This window comes from Chanodichthys erythropterus, chromosome 17 (assembly GCF_024489055.1).
Source record: "Chanodichthys erythropterus isolate Z2021 chromosome 17, ASM2448905v1, whole genome shotgun sequence".
Lineage (NCBI taxonomy): Eukaryota > Metazoa > Chordata > Actinopteri > Cypriniformes > Xenocyprididae > Chanodichthys > Chanodichthys erythropterus.
In genome coordinates, this window is record NC_090237.1 from 27,184,025 (window position 1) to 27,202,644 (window position 18,620).

Genomic DNA, 18,620 nt, shown 5'->3' on the forward strand with positions numbered 1-18,620 from the left:
TTTGTTAGCATGTTGCTAATGTACTGTTAAATGTGGTTAAAGTTACCATCCTTTCTTACTGTATTCATGGAGACAAGACTGTCGTTATTTTCATTTTTAAACACTTGCAGTCTGTATAATTCATAAACACAACTTCATTCTTTATAAATCTCTCCAACAGTGTAGCATTAGCCGTTAGCCACGGAGCATAGCCTCAAACTCATTCAGAATCTAATGTAAACATCCAAATAAATACAATACTCACATAATCCGATGTATGCATGCAGCATGCATGACGAACACTTTGTAAAGATCCATTTTGAGGGTTATATTAGCTGTGTGAACCAGGGGCGTTTCCAGCATTGAAGGACACCCGGGGCTTAGCCCAGACCATTTCATGTAAATACAGGGATCACTTGAAGAGTTCTTTTTTTTTTAAATTACAGTAACTATTTATTTTCAGTCAATACATCTTTAACATTATGCACACACACATACTCTCTCTCTCTCTCTCTCTCTCTCTCTCAACACACACACACACACACCGCACACACAAACACCCTCTCCACGAAGAGGAGTTTTTTAGTCAAGTTTGTTAACTGGTAGACTACAACTTAACTTACCTACAAATAGGAGCACTTTTTCCGGTTATTTCAGGATCACGTAGGCCATTCAATTCCTAGCCGTTTATCGTCGCCATCAAGGTCAGTCTGCGATGTCACTTGAAAGAACTGGTCAGAATTCCCAAGATTGAGCGATGTATTACGCTTTCAGTGTTTTATTAAATAAATTATACATTGCGACATTATACTTCACCTGAGTGACTGCGCGAGGGGTTTCAGATGAGGACCGTGACGTCAGCAATTCTGATTGGCCGAAGGCAGTGAGCAACAAAATCTGATTGGTCACAGACCAAGTTGAAGAGACATTTGAAATCTGAACGAAGTCTCAAGTTCAACCAAACAACATATTTTTTTGCATGTAATGTTACTTGTGCTGCTGGTGTGTTGTTTAATATAGATTTGTGTGTACAATTGTGAAATGATTCTGCCAGTGTAAACTTAATAAGCATTTACACATATTTGGAAATTGTATAGGCTACACTGCATATACTAAATGGGCTTTTAATGCATTCGTCATACTGAAATAAATATAAGCAATAAAAAATTAATATAAGTAATAAAATGAATTCCAACGATGAATAAGTAAACTTAAAAAATATACTCAAATTTAAGTTTAGATACACTGCAACTTCAGGATATTAAATAATGTATTTTTTAAATATACTTTCAGTGCATTGTTACAATGATCATTTTAAGCACACAGTTACAATATTCCTCAAATATATTTTTATAAAGTGCAAATAAATACACTTTTTAAAAAATAAACTAAACTTACACTTCAAGTATATTTTTCTAAAATATATTTTTTAGAAAATATACTAAAGTACAATTATTTTAAAGTGTGTTAAAAGTTGTATTGTGAAAATATGATACTAATATACATTTATATATTTAAAGATTTTTTGTTAGTATATTTACAATGTACTACAGAAAAAGGGAATATATTTCAAATACAATAAAGTATACTTTTTTTTCACTAGGGTTGTGAGAGATGTGCGCGGCTGCACGCTCCAGTAACTTTCCACACTCCACAGGCGCCACATGCAATGTTTTTGTCAGGAGACAGGAGTAACAACTGCAGATTATGAGTTACCTGCGGTAAGTCCGACATAATGAATCCACTAACACGACACAGTGAATGCCGGTGGTAAACAAACACTTGTGTTCTAATACTCGTGCACGAGTTTTGGGAGGTGTTCCCTCGAAATGTGCTGTGAAGGAGGGGGGTTGTTCTTACGAATGCGCTCATTTCAAAAACTCACTAACAGTCTTTGGTTTCTCAGTCGACGAAAAGATCCTCTGTATCACCTTTAAGGAACTGATTAAGCTAAAAAAAATTAAGAAGTATACCTATTTAATTTAAGAGAATTAGCTCAATTATGTGGTTTTATTTAGACATCATTGTAAGCTCCCAGCAAGCTTTGCATATGGTTGGAAATGGAGAGTAAATATTTAAATTAAGCATTATTTTATGTGTTTTTGAGTGAAGGGAAATATCTGCTGATGTTTAATGTTCAGTCATCTTGACATTTAAAAGATCATCTGTTATGCTGAAGTTTTGATCGTTACCATTGTGCAGAAGAGTAGAGCTCATGGTTAGGTTGAGGATAACCGCATGAACTAACACTTCATAACATGTTGCTTTGTTCAATGAGCAATAACTTTGCTATTACTGGTGCATTAACAAGTTTGTACCTACTTGTGCTGTGGTAACAGAATACAAACTTTTAATTGTACATCATAACTCAAAGTCAAATATAAACAGGTAATTTCCATTTACTCTAAATCACACACTTTTGAGAGTCAACTTCAAATAAAAAAGCAAATTTCACTGAAAATATTAAATTAATTGTGTCATACACTAAATAATTTAGGAGATTTTACATGATTTATTCAAGTAGATTCCCTTAAAGAAATCCAACCTTAAAAACTACTCAAAAATATTATGTGTAATATTGTTACCATACTTTTTTGTTTTTGTTTTAAGTAAACAGCACATAACATTTCAATGATTCAACAATTCAACTTACTACATTTCAACAATTCAATCATGAAAATGTAGTAAGTTGATGAAAGACACAATAGAATAAAAAATAAGTACAAAAGCCATAAACCCTTATGAAAAAGCAATATTAGTATATAAGAAAGTATACTTTGAGTCACTTTTTATATACACTTCTCAGAAATATACTTAAAATTGTACTTAAACAGTCTGTCAGTAAGTCAGGTATACTTAAGTAGGCCACTCAATCTTTTGACTGAGATATACTTAAAAGAGTAATATACTTGGCTTATAGTCAGGGACGTGCACAGGAATTTTGAGGGGCAGTTGCTCTGACCTAAAAAAAAAAAAGGGCACTCCCCTACCAACCAGAAGGGCATATGGGCAGTTGCCCGGGCAACCTGAGCAAACCCCCTGTGCACGTCCCTGCTAGTTATCTTTTGATTGAGCAGCCTATTGAATACTTTTTTCACATAGTTTTACATCCTGTCTTATAAACTTACATTGTTATAAAATATTGATTTATAAAGAAAACAGTTACACAATTTTTGTGTAGGCTAGTCCACTTGTAGTGTACATAGAAAATCTACTCTTTTCCCTGCCATTGACTGAATTTTCAGGCTATCAGTGTTTTCACTGTTATACGATAGGGGGCGCTATTACATATCTTCTGAAAAAGCACAGAATCTCCAGATCAAAATTGATATTAGTATACTTACTACATAAAGTATGCTTAAAAATATACTTGAGCATTACTTAGAACATAAAATAAACTTGAAGTATACTTCTTTTTAATAAGGTTACCTAGTCTACTCTAGTGACTTTTTGAAAAGACTGTTTTCTTTGTGAATTACCTAGGAAGCTACAGTTTATCACACTACATGATAGGGCATAAATTATTTGTGATGCGAGTTTAAAAGCTGAGAGATTTTTCTTTGTGCTAATAGTGTTTCTCCATAAACAAGTCTTTGCTAATGCTGAATAATATGCATTATAAACATGACATATTTTTTAAAAAGTAGTAGTTTAAGTATGATTTTTCAGTGCCCTTTTATACTCTTTCACCCCTGCCTTGGCTTAAAGGCTCAGCTTTAATTTTATTTTCACTTTCAATATAATGAGCACATTTGTGATTCTCTAGGCAAACTTACCAAAGTGTATCCAGTACACATTTAATCCCTGAGTCACTTAGAGGATTTCTAGACAGATCCAGAAATCTCAGGTGTGAGGGGTTTGATGTCAGAGCAGAAGCTAGAGCTGCACAACCTTCATCTGTGATGCTACAATCATCAAGCCTGCAGAAATCGATTAAACTCTTCATTCTCAAGTTCAAGACATGGATATAATTTCAGACCAATGTTATATAAACTCTCTGATCATTTTACCTCAGTGTGTAAATTTTACAGTCTGGATTTTCCATGGCACCAGAGAGCAGGTTTACACCCAAGTCTGATATTATTCCTAGACAGATACAGAGATCACAGGTGTGAGGGGTTTGATGTCAGATCAGAAGCTAGAGCTGCACAACCTTCATCTGTGATATCACAATCCTTCAGCCTGTATAAAGATGTGAAAGTAGATGTGTTGATAATTTTCAAGCTGCACACTGGACAAATGATTCATCCGGCTTTTGAATCAGATTCATCCGGCTTTCCGAATTCAGAAAGAAGCTTTAAAGGGTTAGTTCACCCAAAAATGAAAATAATGTCATTTATTAGTCACCCTCATGTCGTTCTACACCCCAAGACCTTCGTTCATCTTCATGTGGCGGTTCACACGAACAAACGTAAACAAAGCAGCAGCATCAAAGAATGTTGTCCCACATATGGCAAGCCGTTTTGACTTTTATTCACATCTCAGGATATGAATTATTGATATCAACAATTCAATTGTTGATAGCAGGAATTACATTTCTACTAGTAACAATGTTACTTCTTGATATCAACAATTCAATTATTGATATCAACAATTCAATTGTTGATATCAGGAATTACATTTCCACTAGTAACGATGTTAATTCTTGATATCAACATTTGAATTTCCACTAGTAAAAACTAGAATTCTTGATATCTGTAATTGTATTTTCACTAGTGAAATGTCACCATAGGCTGCCATTCAAATTCAATTGTTGATATCAAGAATTGATTTCTTACTTACTCTTGAAATTTCAATTTCACATATCAGAAATACAGTTCTTACTAGTAAAAATTGTAATTTTGATATCAATAATTACATTGTTACTAGTAAAATGCAAATTTTTGATATCAAGAATTCAATTGTCGCTAGTTGAAATGTCAGTTCTTGATATCAACAATTGAATTGCTACTAGTAAAAATGTTCATTTTTGATATCTGTAAATGTATTTCTGATATCAATATAAGTTCAGATATCTAAAATGGCTTTCTTACTAGTAACAATCACATGATATCAGATTATTATGTTGTGTCTGAGCACATGGCTTTGTCTGTGTTTGTGTTTGCCATGTGCTCCTCTGTTTCCACCTCCTTGTTTGCTGTCACCACAGCCTCTTGTTTAGTCATTGTTCAGTCCTTATTTGTTATTACTGTTCTCCCTGTTCCCTGCTCCCTTTCTTGTTGCGTCCTCGTTAGTCTAAGTGTTGTCACCTGTTCCTCATGTTCTTTGCCTCCTTTATATTGTGCACTCTTTCCCTCGTGTCTTTGCCAGTTCGTTAAACTTCGTTCCTGTATATTAGTCTTTTGTTCACCTAAGCTCACCTAAGCATTTGTGTAGGAGTTTCTTGTATCCATTTAGTCATCGTTGTCCTTCCTTGTTCCAAACCATCTAACCACCTGTCTTGTCAAGTCCTCGTTCTGTGTCTCTGGTCTCCCCCTGTCCTGTCCTGCAGACTGAGGATCCCTGTGGCCGCTCTCTCTCTCTCTGCCAAGCAGCAAGACCGGTTCGTGTCACATGGATCTAACTACTTGAGCTGTTTGACCCTGTCTGGCTCCTGCTACATCTTTGGGGCCTCATACTGCACACCTGCCAATGCTCACCGGCCTGCTTACAACCTGGGCTGATCTCAGTGGCCGTTCCCTCAGCGTGCTTGTCTTTGTGCCTCACCCCTTCCTATTGTATGGACTGTGTTCACCACCTCACCCTCTATATCCCAAGTCTTGTCAATAAACCTGTAAAACTCTTCCTGCATTTGAGTCCTCCCTCACAGATCCCTGACAGAACGAACTGGCCAGCATAAGACTCAGCAGGATGAGCATCAGAATCCGGCCACCTGCTAACGCCCAGGAGAGAGTGGCTCGTCATCAAGGTTTGACTGGCCTTCACCAACGGGGTTGGGAGATAGGAACATTCACCCAGTTTTTATGGACTATGTCTAGGGGTCTAGATTATAATGACGCTGTTCTCAAAGACCTCTTTAACGCCTGCTTGGATGATCCCCTACCTGCATGGGAGATGGATTCTCTCGGAGTTCTGGATTTCTGGGGTTTCTCCTGTTATCTTTGTCATCGCAGTCCATGGAGAGTGCCAAGTTGACTAGTATCTGCCTGCAGCAATTCTCCCGCTCATCCTCGTCTGTCACGTTAAGTTGTTGATCCTCCTCTGTCTTCTACCATGAAGATAAGGTTCAGAAAGCGGGTGACTGAGTCCACCACATCTACCTTAGAGACCGTTCCAATCACCTCTGAGCCAGTCAAGTCTACCACTGTCATCTCCCAAGCAATCAAGTCTGTTCCAGTCATTTCTGAGTTAACTAAATCCGATTCTACCATTCCTGAATCAGCCACATCCACTTCTGTTATTCAGGAGCCAGTCAAGTCAAGCACAGTCATCTCTCAATACATCAGGTCAGTTCCAGTATCTCCCCAATCTGAGTCAACCCCTGTTGTTCAAGAAACCGTAACATCCACTTCTGCTGCCCAAGAGCCAGAGAAGTCTACCACTGTCATCTCTGTCTAAGTTTGTTTCTGTCACTTCTGAGCCTACTGTATCCATTTTTGTCACTGCTGAGTCGATGGGGTCAACTGCTATGCTGTCTGTGTTGGCCGAGTCAGTTACAGATACTACAGAGGTGGTCAAGCACATAACACCGACCCATCAAGAGCAGAGGAGCGGAAAGGCCTTCGCTGTTCAGTCTAATACCCTTCCTTCAAAAGCCCCAAGCACAGCAGTTTCTGAAGCATCTAGTCCAGTGGAATCAATTTGAAGACCGCTTGGCATTCTTGTCACACCAGAAGTGGGTGTTCTAGCCAGCCATGTCCTGTCCATGGACATCCCTTGTGTTACTCCAGAGCCCGTCAAATCAAGTGGTGTCCCTCAGTCAAATAAGCCTGTTCTTACTACAGAGTTTGCTGAGTCAGCTTCATTCATTGCTGAGTCAACAGAGGTCACTGCTGTTCCGCCTGAGGTGGCCAAGTTAGCTGCAGATACTACAGAGGCGGTCAGGCACACACCATCGACCCATCGCAAACGGAAAAGAAAGACCCATGCAAGGCAGTCTACTATCCTCCAATCTCAAGCCTCAAGTCCAGTGGTCCAAGAATTCCCAAGTCTGAGTGCCCAGAACTGTGAGGTCCTAGAGGACCCTATTCTGATGGTCTTAAATCCAGTGGTTCCTCAGGTATCAAGTCCAGTGACTTTTTCTAAGCCACCTGCCAGTCAATTCATGCCCTCCGAGACCATTTCTACCAGTGCAGTCATGTTTACAGAGGCCTCTTGTGAGTCAGTGCCTGCTATTATGGCCAAGGAAGCCATTCCCAAACTGCCTGTTGTCATTGCTGCAGAGGCCTTTTATGAATGTCTTACAAGTCTCATGTCCATAGTAAAGATTCCTGTCAGTCCTGTCTTATCCACAGTAGAGATTCCTGTCGTGTCCACAAAGGATGAAATTCCTGGAAGAATTCCAGAGTCTGCTCCTGAGAGAGCAGTCCCAACGCCCGCTCTGTTGAGAGCTATTCCCCAGCCTGCTTCAGATGAGGGTTTTCCTGAGCTCGCTGCAAGGAGAGCTGTTCCCAAGTCCGTTGCTGTGAGGGCTGTTATTTAACCCGTTTCAGTGGAAGATGCAGTCCCAGAGCCCACTCCTGAGAGAGCCAGCTCCAGAGAGAACGTTCACCGAGCCCGCTCCAGCTCCAGAGAGAGCGTTCACTGAGCCCGCTCCTGCTCCAGAAAGAGCGTTCATCGAACCCGCTCCAAAGAGCGTTCACCGAGCCTGCTCCAGAGAAAGTGTTCACCAAGCCCACTGCAGAGAGAGTGTTCACCCAGCCCACTCCAGAGAAAGTGTTCACCGAGCTCGCTCCAGCTCCAGAGAGAGCATTCACAGAGCCTGCTCCAGCTCCAGAGAGAGCAATCACAGTGCCCGTTACAGCTCCAGAGAGAGCGTTCACAGAGCCCGCTCCAGCTCCAGAGAAAGCAATCACAGTGCCCATTACAGCTCCAGAGAGAGCGTTCACAGAGCCAGCTCCAGCTCTTGAGAGAGTAGTCACAGAGCTTACTCTAGCCCCTGAGCATGCTCCTGTCGGGGTTCTGCCCTGACAGCCTTGTCTGTTTTGTCTTTGTTTAATGTGTCTCTGTTTATGTTGTGTCTGAGCACATGGCTTTGTCTGTGTTTGCCATGTGCTGCTCTGTTCCCACCTCCTTATTTCCCTTTCTTGTTGCGTCCTCGTTAGTCTAAGTGTCACCTGTTCCTCGTGTTCTTTTGCCTCCTTTATATTGTGCACTCTTTCCCTCATGTCTTTGCCAGTTTGTTAAACTTCGTTCCTGTATACTAGTCTTTTGTTCACCTAAGCTCATAGCGTTTGTGTAGGAGTTTCTTGTATTCATTTAGTCATCGTTGTCCTTCCTTGTTCCAAACCATCTAACCACCTGTCTTGTCAAGTCCTCGTTCTGTGTCTCTGGTCTCCCCCTGTCCTGTCCTGCAGACTGAGGATCCCTGTGGCTGCTCTCTCTCTCCCTGCCAAGCAGCAAGACCGGTTCAGTGCCTGATCATGTCACATGGATCTAACTACTTGAGCTGTTTGATCCTGTCTGGCTCCCGCTACATCTTTGGGGCCTCATACTGCACACCTGCCAATGCTCACCGGCCTGCTTACAACCTGGGCTGATCTCAGTGGCCGTTCCCTCAGCGTGCTTGTCTTTGTGCCTCACCCCTTCCTATTGTATGGACTGTGTTCACCACCTCACCCTCTATAGGCCAAGTCTTGTCAATAAACCTGTAAAACTCTTCCTGCATTTGAGTCCTCCCTCACAGATCCCTGACAGTACGAAGGTGTTTTGCAGCTGGAGTGAACTTTTCCTGAAAGTTCGCTTTGGCAAGCCGTTTCAAACTTCCAAAAAGAACACAAAATGAACTTCGTTTTGGCCTGATTTTGTTTGAAATGTCACATCAGTTCGTTCTTCGATTTCGTTTGAAGTATACCGGGGCCTTAATGCTCACTAGTTAGCAAACACATACCTGAGAGATGGAAAGAGCCAAAAACCGGAATGGGTGGGCCTCGGGCAGTGATGCACAGCGGTGAGCAAACACACAATAGTGCTTTAACACTCTGAGGTCTGAAGGTATCGCCGGCGATACCACCGTGGTTTTTTTCTTATCAGTGTGAAAGAGACTCAAAATACTCCATCAATGTTGCACATACAATTAAGAGTTATACACCATTTTAATCTGTGGAATATCTTCTTTCATTTGTGTACACTCAGAGTAAAAACAAAATGTTGTGCTTTTTGTAAAATAAAGAAAACTAACATGATGCGTGATCTCTCGTCTCCCTCTGAACGAACTCCAATCTGATAGTTCTTAGAAAATGAACTGTAACTTAGTGAATACTAATGACAAAAAAATTACACTTATGTCTAAAAAAACGTTAAGATGTGAGGTTTTAAAACATATAAGTCAAATCGAAAACAAACCTTCTGTGTTTATGTAATCTGTATGAAAAGAGAGCCATGTCAGAAGTCTGTGATTCAGCTCATTATCCGCTAATGCGGCCACGCCCACGGAGTCAGCGCTATTCAGACGCAAATTCAGTCAATACATGCATTCGTCATCTCAATCGTGTATTTATTGTCTTCAAAAGTGTTTTGAATAGCCATAGTTAGCGATCTCTTGCCTCTGTTAGTTCCTTGATTGTCACATGATATGCCTCTTCTTTTACTGAGGCATTTGTGGACAAAAGGGGCAAGAGCGCCCTCCGGCTCAAGTATGAATTAAAAACACAGCATCCAGCGCTCATGATGATGACAATAAATATAGAATAATAAATATTACTTCTCTGTATAGAAAATTGATATAAACATATGAGAATCCATCAATATTTCTCCAAATGTGTATGCTTTTAAGCATATTAAGAAATTATGGTCAATATAAGATTTTAAGAGTCAAAATGTGAAGCTTGAGTCTTAGATCTTTTTAATGATGTATAGTTTGTCAACTGTACATTAACATTTAGGCTCTATAATATAACAAATATAGTAGCCTATATGAAATGCCCTAGAGGTAGGAATGTTCAGACGCGTTGCATCACAGAAATACATTATATTTTAAAGTATATTAAAATAGAAAACCATTATTTGGTTAGAGACTTGAGACTTCTTTTAAAAACATTATAATGGCAATGTGTTCAATCTTTTGACTGGTAGTGTAATTTAACATAGGCCTATACAAAATTTTCTTCATATCATGTGCAATAATACGTGCATGCATGAGATCACAAAAATCATGTTTTTTTTTTTGTCCTGAGTGGACTTTAATCCTGTTATCAGCATGATCACAGAGGGTTTTTTCACAGCCTACCTGACTGAAAGGCCTCATTAATATGCAAGTCATTTCAGGTCATTATTATTCAATTCTTTTGTCTTCTCAGGTGAGAATCACCCATTATACATGAGGATTCACGCCTCCATGCATACTGTGTTTCTTGACCAAAAGTGTCTTAGAAAATTTAAATCTCTCTATTGTTTTATATGAAGGAGTAGGCAGCATAATTTTTACATAATTCTGAAGCAAAAACTCTAGTCTACAACCTCCAATACCCAGAAGTCTTATGAACACAGATGTAATATACTTTTTTTGGCCTTATTTCAGTGACTTAAGTTTTTTGTTTTTTCAATAACCACGCATAAACATTATTCCTTCAAAAATACAAACATGTACGTACATGTTCCTCACATATTATTGTAGCCTAGTTTGTGCTGAATACAGTGTAATGACACTTTTGTCATTTATATGTTTATGAACAACTGAAAAAAGCACAAATGTCAGGGCATGTCAAAACTTCTCCAAGCCCCAAATCAGCCTCAGACTCCAGAGGGTGAAAAGTCCCCTTTTATGTAGCCGTGAGAGTATATGATTGGACAACTCATGCACTTGTGGCCAATTTAAAGAATGCATGCATTTCAGCCCACTACATTCAGAACACAAATTAAGATTTTTGATTAAATCCAATGGCTCAGCAAGGCCTGCAAGAAAAAAAAAAATAGACTTTTTAACAATATCTACAGATGGCCAATTTCAAAACACTGCTTTGGAGCGTTATCAATCTTTTGAGTCGAATCAGTGATTCAGATCGCGTATCAAACTGCAAAAACTGCTGAAATCATGTGACTTTGTCGCTCCGAATCATGGATTTGATTCGGAAAGCTCCAAAGCTTCATGAATATGGAATAAAAAGGCTGTCATTAATAACACGTGCATAAATGAAACTCCTGACATCAAAAACTGTCAAAATTATCTGAGTGTAATCATGAGTTTATGATGGTACGGTTCCAGAATCTATGACATTTGCCACGTTTGTTTGAGTACGACTCCAAAAATTACGACTGGTGTACTTTACACACACGAAACATAGTTTTACGATTGCTGAGTTATGAGTACAAAGTCTTGTTTACGAGTACGAATCATGAAGCGACAATCTACTGTCAAAATTACGTCACCGCTGTCACAGGCATTAATATACGAGTGAGAGATACATCGATCACACAGAGTGCGTGCGCACCCTGATCCTGTCACTCACCTAAAGGAACCCAGCTTTTTTTCGCACCACTGCTAAAATGGCTGGTCAAGGGAGTTCCCACACGCCACCTCAGGTAAGTTATTTTGTTTTTCCCTCATTGAAACATTGTATGTCATTAAACATGTTACTTTATTGGACTCAGTAATGTCCGCTGTCGCTGTTTTTTCAGATATATTGGTCGAGTCATATTTAACGATAATGTGTCGTGAATTCCATCACAGTCATAACAGGTGTAACGTTAGTGAGTGAGTGCAGTTTCTCTGAGAAATACTTGTTAAAATGAATGAATAGATTATACTACTGCTTTATTAATTCATGATGCAATAGTGCTGTTTTTAATGTCAGATTTCACTTGCACTTAATTTTGCTTAATAAAATAATGCTTTAAACATAATCAATGCATCTCATGCCCAACAACTATAGCATGTAATTTATTGCTTAAGTTTTCATTGATTAAAAAAATACTGTTTCCAGGTTCAAGACTCTATTCTGTTTTAAGTGTTAAACAGCAGTTCAGCAGTTCATTATTTATTTATAGGGTAACACTTTACTTGAAGGGGTGTGCATAAGACTGACATGACACCTTCATAATCTTGACATGACACATGTCAAGAATAGGAAGGAGGTTTTATGAATGTTTATGACAACTGTCATTAAGTGTCATTCGCTCAGTTATGTCATTTTTAATGCAAAGATGACATTGTTTGAGATGTCCGAGTTATGACAACTTGACATAAACCAATGCATCATAACCTGTCAGTGTCTTTGTCATGACAACTTGACATTATTTAGCTTTATGTGTTAACATTACATTAAACTGTCATGTGGTTGGTTTTGACATTGGCTGTCATGAGGCCATTATAATAGTGTCATGAATATGTATCATGAGCTCAAGTAAAGTGGTACAAATTGAACTTGTCATTAAGTGACAATACTCTGACAAATAATTTTATAACAGCGTCATGACTATTTTTCATTTCATGTTTTTTTTGTTTTTTGTTTTTTTAAGTTTCCACCAACAGAAGGTCAGATAATAAACAATTTCAAATTTCTTAAAAAAGATGACACTGTTATAAAATAATGGTAACACTTTATTTTAGAGTCTTTTAACTAGTTGCTTATTACTATTAGCATTCATATGGCTAAAATATTGGCTATTTATTAGTACTTATAAAGCACATATTAATGCCTTATTCTGCATGACCTTATTCTACATTCTTAATCCTACCCAATACCTAAACATAACAATTAACTATAATAAGCAGTAAATTAAGAGTTTATTGAGGGAAAAGTCATAGTTAATCATTTTTATATGTGTTCCCTATACTGAAGTGTTCCCAAAATAATGTAATGTAATGTTAACCCATAAAGCTAAGTAGTTTTTTAAGTTTGATAATTAATCTGCTATGTCATGTTTATGACAGGTTATGATGTTTTGCTAATGTCAAGTTGTCATGACAAAGACACTGACAGGTTATGATGTATTGGTTTATGTCAAGTTGTCATAACAAAGACATCTCAAACAATGTCATCTTTGCATTAAAAATGACATAACTGAGCGAATGACACTTAATGACAGTTGTCATAAACATGCATAAACCCTCCTTCATATTCATGACACGTGTCATGTCATGATTATGAAGGTGTCATGTCAGTCTTATGCACACCCCTTCAAGTAAAGTGTTACCATTTATAGCAAACCTTTTAAACAAAGCTTTTAAAAAGTTTCACTGTACTCTGCAGTCTCCAGGGTCTTGGACAGTAATATTTTAACATATTGAATTCTTATCTGTCTTTCATAGGAACCACTGATTACACAAATATTAGAACGCCTCAGGTCAATAGTAAATACTGTTGTAAATGGGCATCAGCTGGACCTTGACTTTTTTGACTACATCCTAAATCAGGAAGTCTTTATTTTGACATCTGCCTCCACAATTTTTGAAGTGCCTCATGATATTTGGAGACCCTTATGACTCTACAAAGAAAAGTTCATACAGCTCTTGAACAAGAGGCCTCCCCAATTCTAATAACATAATCTGCTGGTGGACGAGGCCGGCCTAAGTACATTGTTTCTGAAGAACTGCTGTCCCGTCTCATTGACATGTCTTTGCCCATTTCTTGCATTGCAAATATTTGCAAATAAGTCAGCCAGTCAACCATCTTCCGCCGAATGTGTGAATTAGGTCTTTCTACAAAAAATACTTATAGTATCCTTACTTACCTGGAATATGTCATTGTGGCCATCAAAAGAAGAGTACCAAATGCAGGATATAGGATGGTAAAAGGTTGCCTGCAAGAACACAGTATGTGGCTACAAGTTTATAAAGTATTTTCAAAGATATAGTGTTATCTAGTTGTTTACAGATATAGGTGGAAACCGAAAGCTATTGCTCAGTTTGTCAACAGCAGCATTTGGGTCATTCTACAGAAATGTCCACTTTTCTGTCCCTAGACTTTACAGAAATATTACACTTGAAAAACACTTTAGGATTATAATGTTTTTATATTTTAATATGAAACAATATGTTATTTGAACAATTACACCTTCTTGAGCCATCAATGCGGCAACATTTGTTTTTTAATTAATTATAAAAATTCCAAGCGCCACAGAAGTGCTCATCCCCATAGTCATGTACAGATGGAAAGTGCTTTATTTTGAGCTCAGAAACAGGTTTTTCTACCATTTTAAATACAATAATGTATACATTCATTCAACTATCAAATATATGATGTAAATGACATAATCAAACCAAATGCTGAATAAATATTATAGAATATATAATGAATGTAGTGGTCCCCTGGAGTTGTGTCACTGGTGTTACCTTTAAAAAAAATATCTAATTTTGAAAGAAAAAATCACACTGATGACATCATTTGACTTCCTTCTTCCTATTTCCTGAAGATCAATGAAGAAAGGCCAATGGAAAGTCCACCATCTCTTTTCAGTTATCAGAAATTTTAATTAGAAAATCACAATTTCATATGAAGCTTTTAGTTGAAGTCACTGGTGTGACCTACTTTATTGCTAGGGAATTATAAAAAAACTAGAGTACAAATAGATTAAACTACTTGATTCAATGAATATATCATGATTGACAATATGTGGATTGACACCTTGCAGCAGCCATTTTGTAAAATGCATTTTTCATGAAAAATGTCACTGGTGTTACCTTTTTATGAAATTGTCACTGTTGTTACCGTCACTGGTGTTACCTGTTTATAGATAAACTTTATTTAAAGCTATTCATTAAGTTCGTTTGCATAAATTAGCACTAAGATTACGTGATTCTAACTTTTCTTTTTCATTGTTAATCCTCCTTTGGTCAGGTATGGCTAAATTAAGGGTATATGGCTAAATTCAGTGCAGCGACTTTACAGACAGCGTATTTTACAGACATTTTTAAAATGTTGTTTATGATCTTTTACTGACTGCTTCCACTAAGTGTCAATGATAGTCTTTTATTGTACACCAAATGTAAAAATTTAGTCCCATCCACTTAATTATAGTTGAAAAATTAAGGATCTTTGGTCTTATGTATACATCACTGGTGATTCATTTTGTCACTGGTGTTACTGTTTTTTGTCTGTCACATTAAAAAAATGTGCCATGTGTGACATGATAATAATTTTACATCCATTGAATTCTGCTACAGTCAAGAATTAAGATTTAAAGGATTGCATCATTACTTGTTTATAACTGTTTTTCAAATATTTTCATTGTTATAGCAAATCGTCTCAGGTTACAGATGTAACCCTGGTTCCCTGAGTAGGGAACGAGACGCTGCGTGGTAATGCATTGGGAACCTTCTGCGTGATGTCGTCACTGAAGCACTCATGTATCTAACCAATCGCGTAGCGAGACGTCAGAGACGGGTGACGTCACGGACCAGGAAACTATAAAGCACACCCGGATGCAGAGCACGCTAGCTTCTGAATAAGTCTGAAGCAAGCACTCGCAAGTGTGCAGGGGTACGGCTAGAGACGCAGCGTCTCGTTCCCTACTCAGGGAACCAGGGTTACATCTGTAACCTGAGACGTTCCCTTTCGTGGGAACTATCGACACTGCGTGGTAACGCATTGGGAACGCAATCCCAACTGAGCCGTAGCTCAAACACTTGTCAAAGTTATCTTGACAAAACGGAGGACCCCGGAGTGGAGCCGATATCAAGGTTATAACACTTAATAAATGTGTGCTGGCATGACCATCCAGCTGCATCACATATATCACCCATGGAAACTCCTGACATCAAAGCTTTTGATGCCGCCATACCCCTAGTCGAATGGGCGCGAACATACAAAGGAGAAGGCTGTCCGGCCGCTTCATAGGCAAGTGAGATGGCCTCGACCACCCACTTGCTCATTCTCTGCTTCGATGCTGAGCCCCCTTTTTTTAGGGGACCCATAACAGACAAACAATTGATCTGACTTACGCCACAGGGCAGCTCTGTGGACATAAGCATCCAAAGCCCTTACTGGGCACAGCAGATTCAATTTTTCCTGATCCGCAGATTAAAATGGAGGAGGATAGAAGGCCTGAAGCACAATGGGGCCTGGGACATTGGTAGGGACCTTTGGGACATAACCCGGTCTAGGATACAGGAATGCTTTCACCATTCCTGGAGCAAATTCAAGAAAAGAAGGAGCAACAGAAAGTGCTTGTAAGTCTCCTATCCACTTCAGAGAAGTGATAGCCAATAAAAGAATCGTTTTAAGAGTGAGGAACCTCTCAGGAACCTCTTCTAGTGGTTCAAAGGGAGCCTCAGCTAACCCCTGTAAGACCACGGCCAAGTCCCAGGCCGGAACCCTTGTGCGCACTGGAGGCCTCAACCTCAGTGTGCCACGGAGGAAGCATGTGACGAGGGGGTCTCGACCTACCGAGATATTCCCCTCAAGAGGAGCATGATATGCTGAAATTGCTGCAACGTAAACCTTCAAGGTTGAGTGAGATAGGCCCTCCGAGAGTTTTTCCTGGAGGAATTTTAGCACACAGCTAATAGAAGAAAGGACAGGGTCCGTATTATTGTGTCTACACCAGGTAGAAAACAAATTCCATTTGTAGGCATACAACTTCCTCGTGGCGGCAGCATGGGTCCCTGGGACAGGAACCAAGGCTTTTTCCACATGACCCGAGCACGAAGGCATCGCCATGTGACTTTGATCATGCGAAAAGGATTTCCCCTCAGGGAAAACCCTTTGGTCCTGTGCCACCACTGTAAGAGTCTCATGTGCAGAAGGCCAAAAGGTATGACGTTGGACGCAGCTGCCATCAGACCCAACAGTTTCTGGAACTGTTTTACAGTGAGTGACTGGCCTAACTTCACCCCTTTCACGGCTGCGAGAATGGAACTCACACGAGCAGGAGACAAATGTGCCTGCATCGTGGTGGAGTCCCAAACTACACCTAGATAAGTGGTAGTCTGAGCCGGAACTAGCACACTCTTTTTGGCATTGAGCCTCAGCCCAAGCCTTTTCATGTGGGACAGAACAGCATCTCGATGCTGAACTGCTAGTTGCTCTGATTGAGCTAGAATCACTTTCTATGTAATTCAGTACGCGGATGCCCTGGAGTCTCAGTGGAGCCAGCACTGCATCCACACACTTCGTGAATGTGCGGGGTGATAATAACAGGCCGAAAGGAAGAACCCTGTATTGGTAAGTTTTGCCCCCGAAAGCAAACCTGAGGAACTTCCTATGGGAAGGATGGATGGACACCTGAAAGTACGCCTCTCTCAGGTCTATCGCCACAAACCAGTCCTCGGACCTGATCTGTGGGATAATCTGTTTAAGTGTAAGCATCTTGAATTTGAGCTTTCATATTGAGTGATTTAACACATGTAAATCTATGATAGGACATATCCTTCTTTGGAACAATGAAGTAGCAGCTGTAGAAGCCTGACAGCTTGCTGGGAGGAGGAACCCTTTCTATAGCTCCTTTTCGCAAGAGTGTCATAACCTCTTGTTCCATAACCAGAGACTGCTCGGGGGTCACCACTATGGGAAAGACCCCATTGAATCTGGGCGGGCGAGACCCTGTAACCCTTTTCTATGATGAGCAGCACCCATTTTGATATATTCGGTAGAAGTTTCCATTCTGCCATAAAATCTACTAAGGGAACCAGTCTCTCGAGACTGGCCTCTGGTGTTTTTGAGCACTTGATTCGACGTTCTGGAGCGGAGCACCGGCAAAAAACAGACAAATCAAGTCATGACCGGCTCTCCTCGGAGGGTCGGTGGAGGCCGCTGCGCCCTGACGCACACTGGGTGGCAGGGTTAGCATAACAGCCCCCTGAGGGCGCCAAAGGGGGATGGGTGTCAGATATTCTAACACAGGACCCCCTCCGGAGGGGCTGCCCTCATGGATCCTGGCCCACAGATGTCAGGACCTCTTTGAAGCCTTCTTAGTGATAACAACAGTCCGCAGATCTGTCTTACTTCACAAAGACTTAAGCTGTGTCACCTGTCCCAGTTCCCAAGCTTTCTGTGGGGGAGCAAGGGTGGTGACACCCTTTTCCTTTAAATTCCTCAGAATTTAATGTATTCAATATTTCATTTAATCCTTAAATTAAATGCAGCCCAAAACAGTCAAAAATGACAGGCTGAATATATTAGAATACAAAGAGAATTATAGCTCGTAATAGTTTGCAAGGTATTATAGGGAAAGAGAGAAAGGGAAACTCCCGTCTGCTCAGTTCCCTCCAGATATAAACACATTATATACAATATATACTACGTGCACGCAATCTATGCGCAGCCTCTGCAAACGCAAGATCCGAGCGAGCCGTATATTTTTTGTTGCACACTTAATCTACGCGCTGCCTCGGCAAACGCGAGATTCGAGCTACATATTCCTTATTGCAGGCTTAATCCACGCGCTGCCTCGGCAAACACGAGATCTAAGCCTCGTGTTAGACTTTTATTCCCTCGAGAATAAAGCCAACAGGAGTGGAGATAAAAACTCCCGCTAGTGCATTTATTTCTTTACACTCCGGGACATTTTTATGAATGAACCGTCAGCTGCTTTGTTTTTGAACT

General features: G+C 39.7%; 1 protein-coding gene across 1 annotated transcript in view; it reads right to left on the reverse strand.

Moving 5' to 3' along the window:
- The window catches only part of LOC137004203 (NLR family CARD domain-containing protein 3-like), a 44,281-nt gene extending 43,568 nt beyond the window's left edge, over nucleotides 1-713 (reverse strand). The window contains exon 1 of the mRNA XM_067364397.1: nucleotides 603-713. The gene's annotated coding sequence lies outside the window, so the exon portion shown is untranslated. The remainder of the gene's footprint in view (nucleotides 1-602) is intronic.
- Between the last annotated feature and the right edge of the window lie 17,907 nt (nucleotides 714-18,620).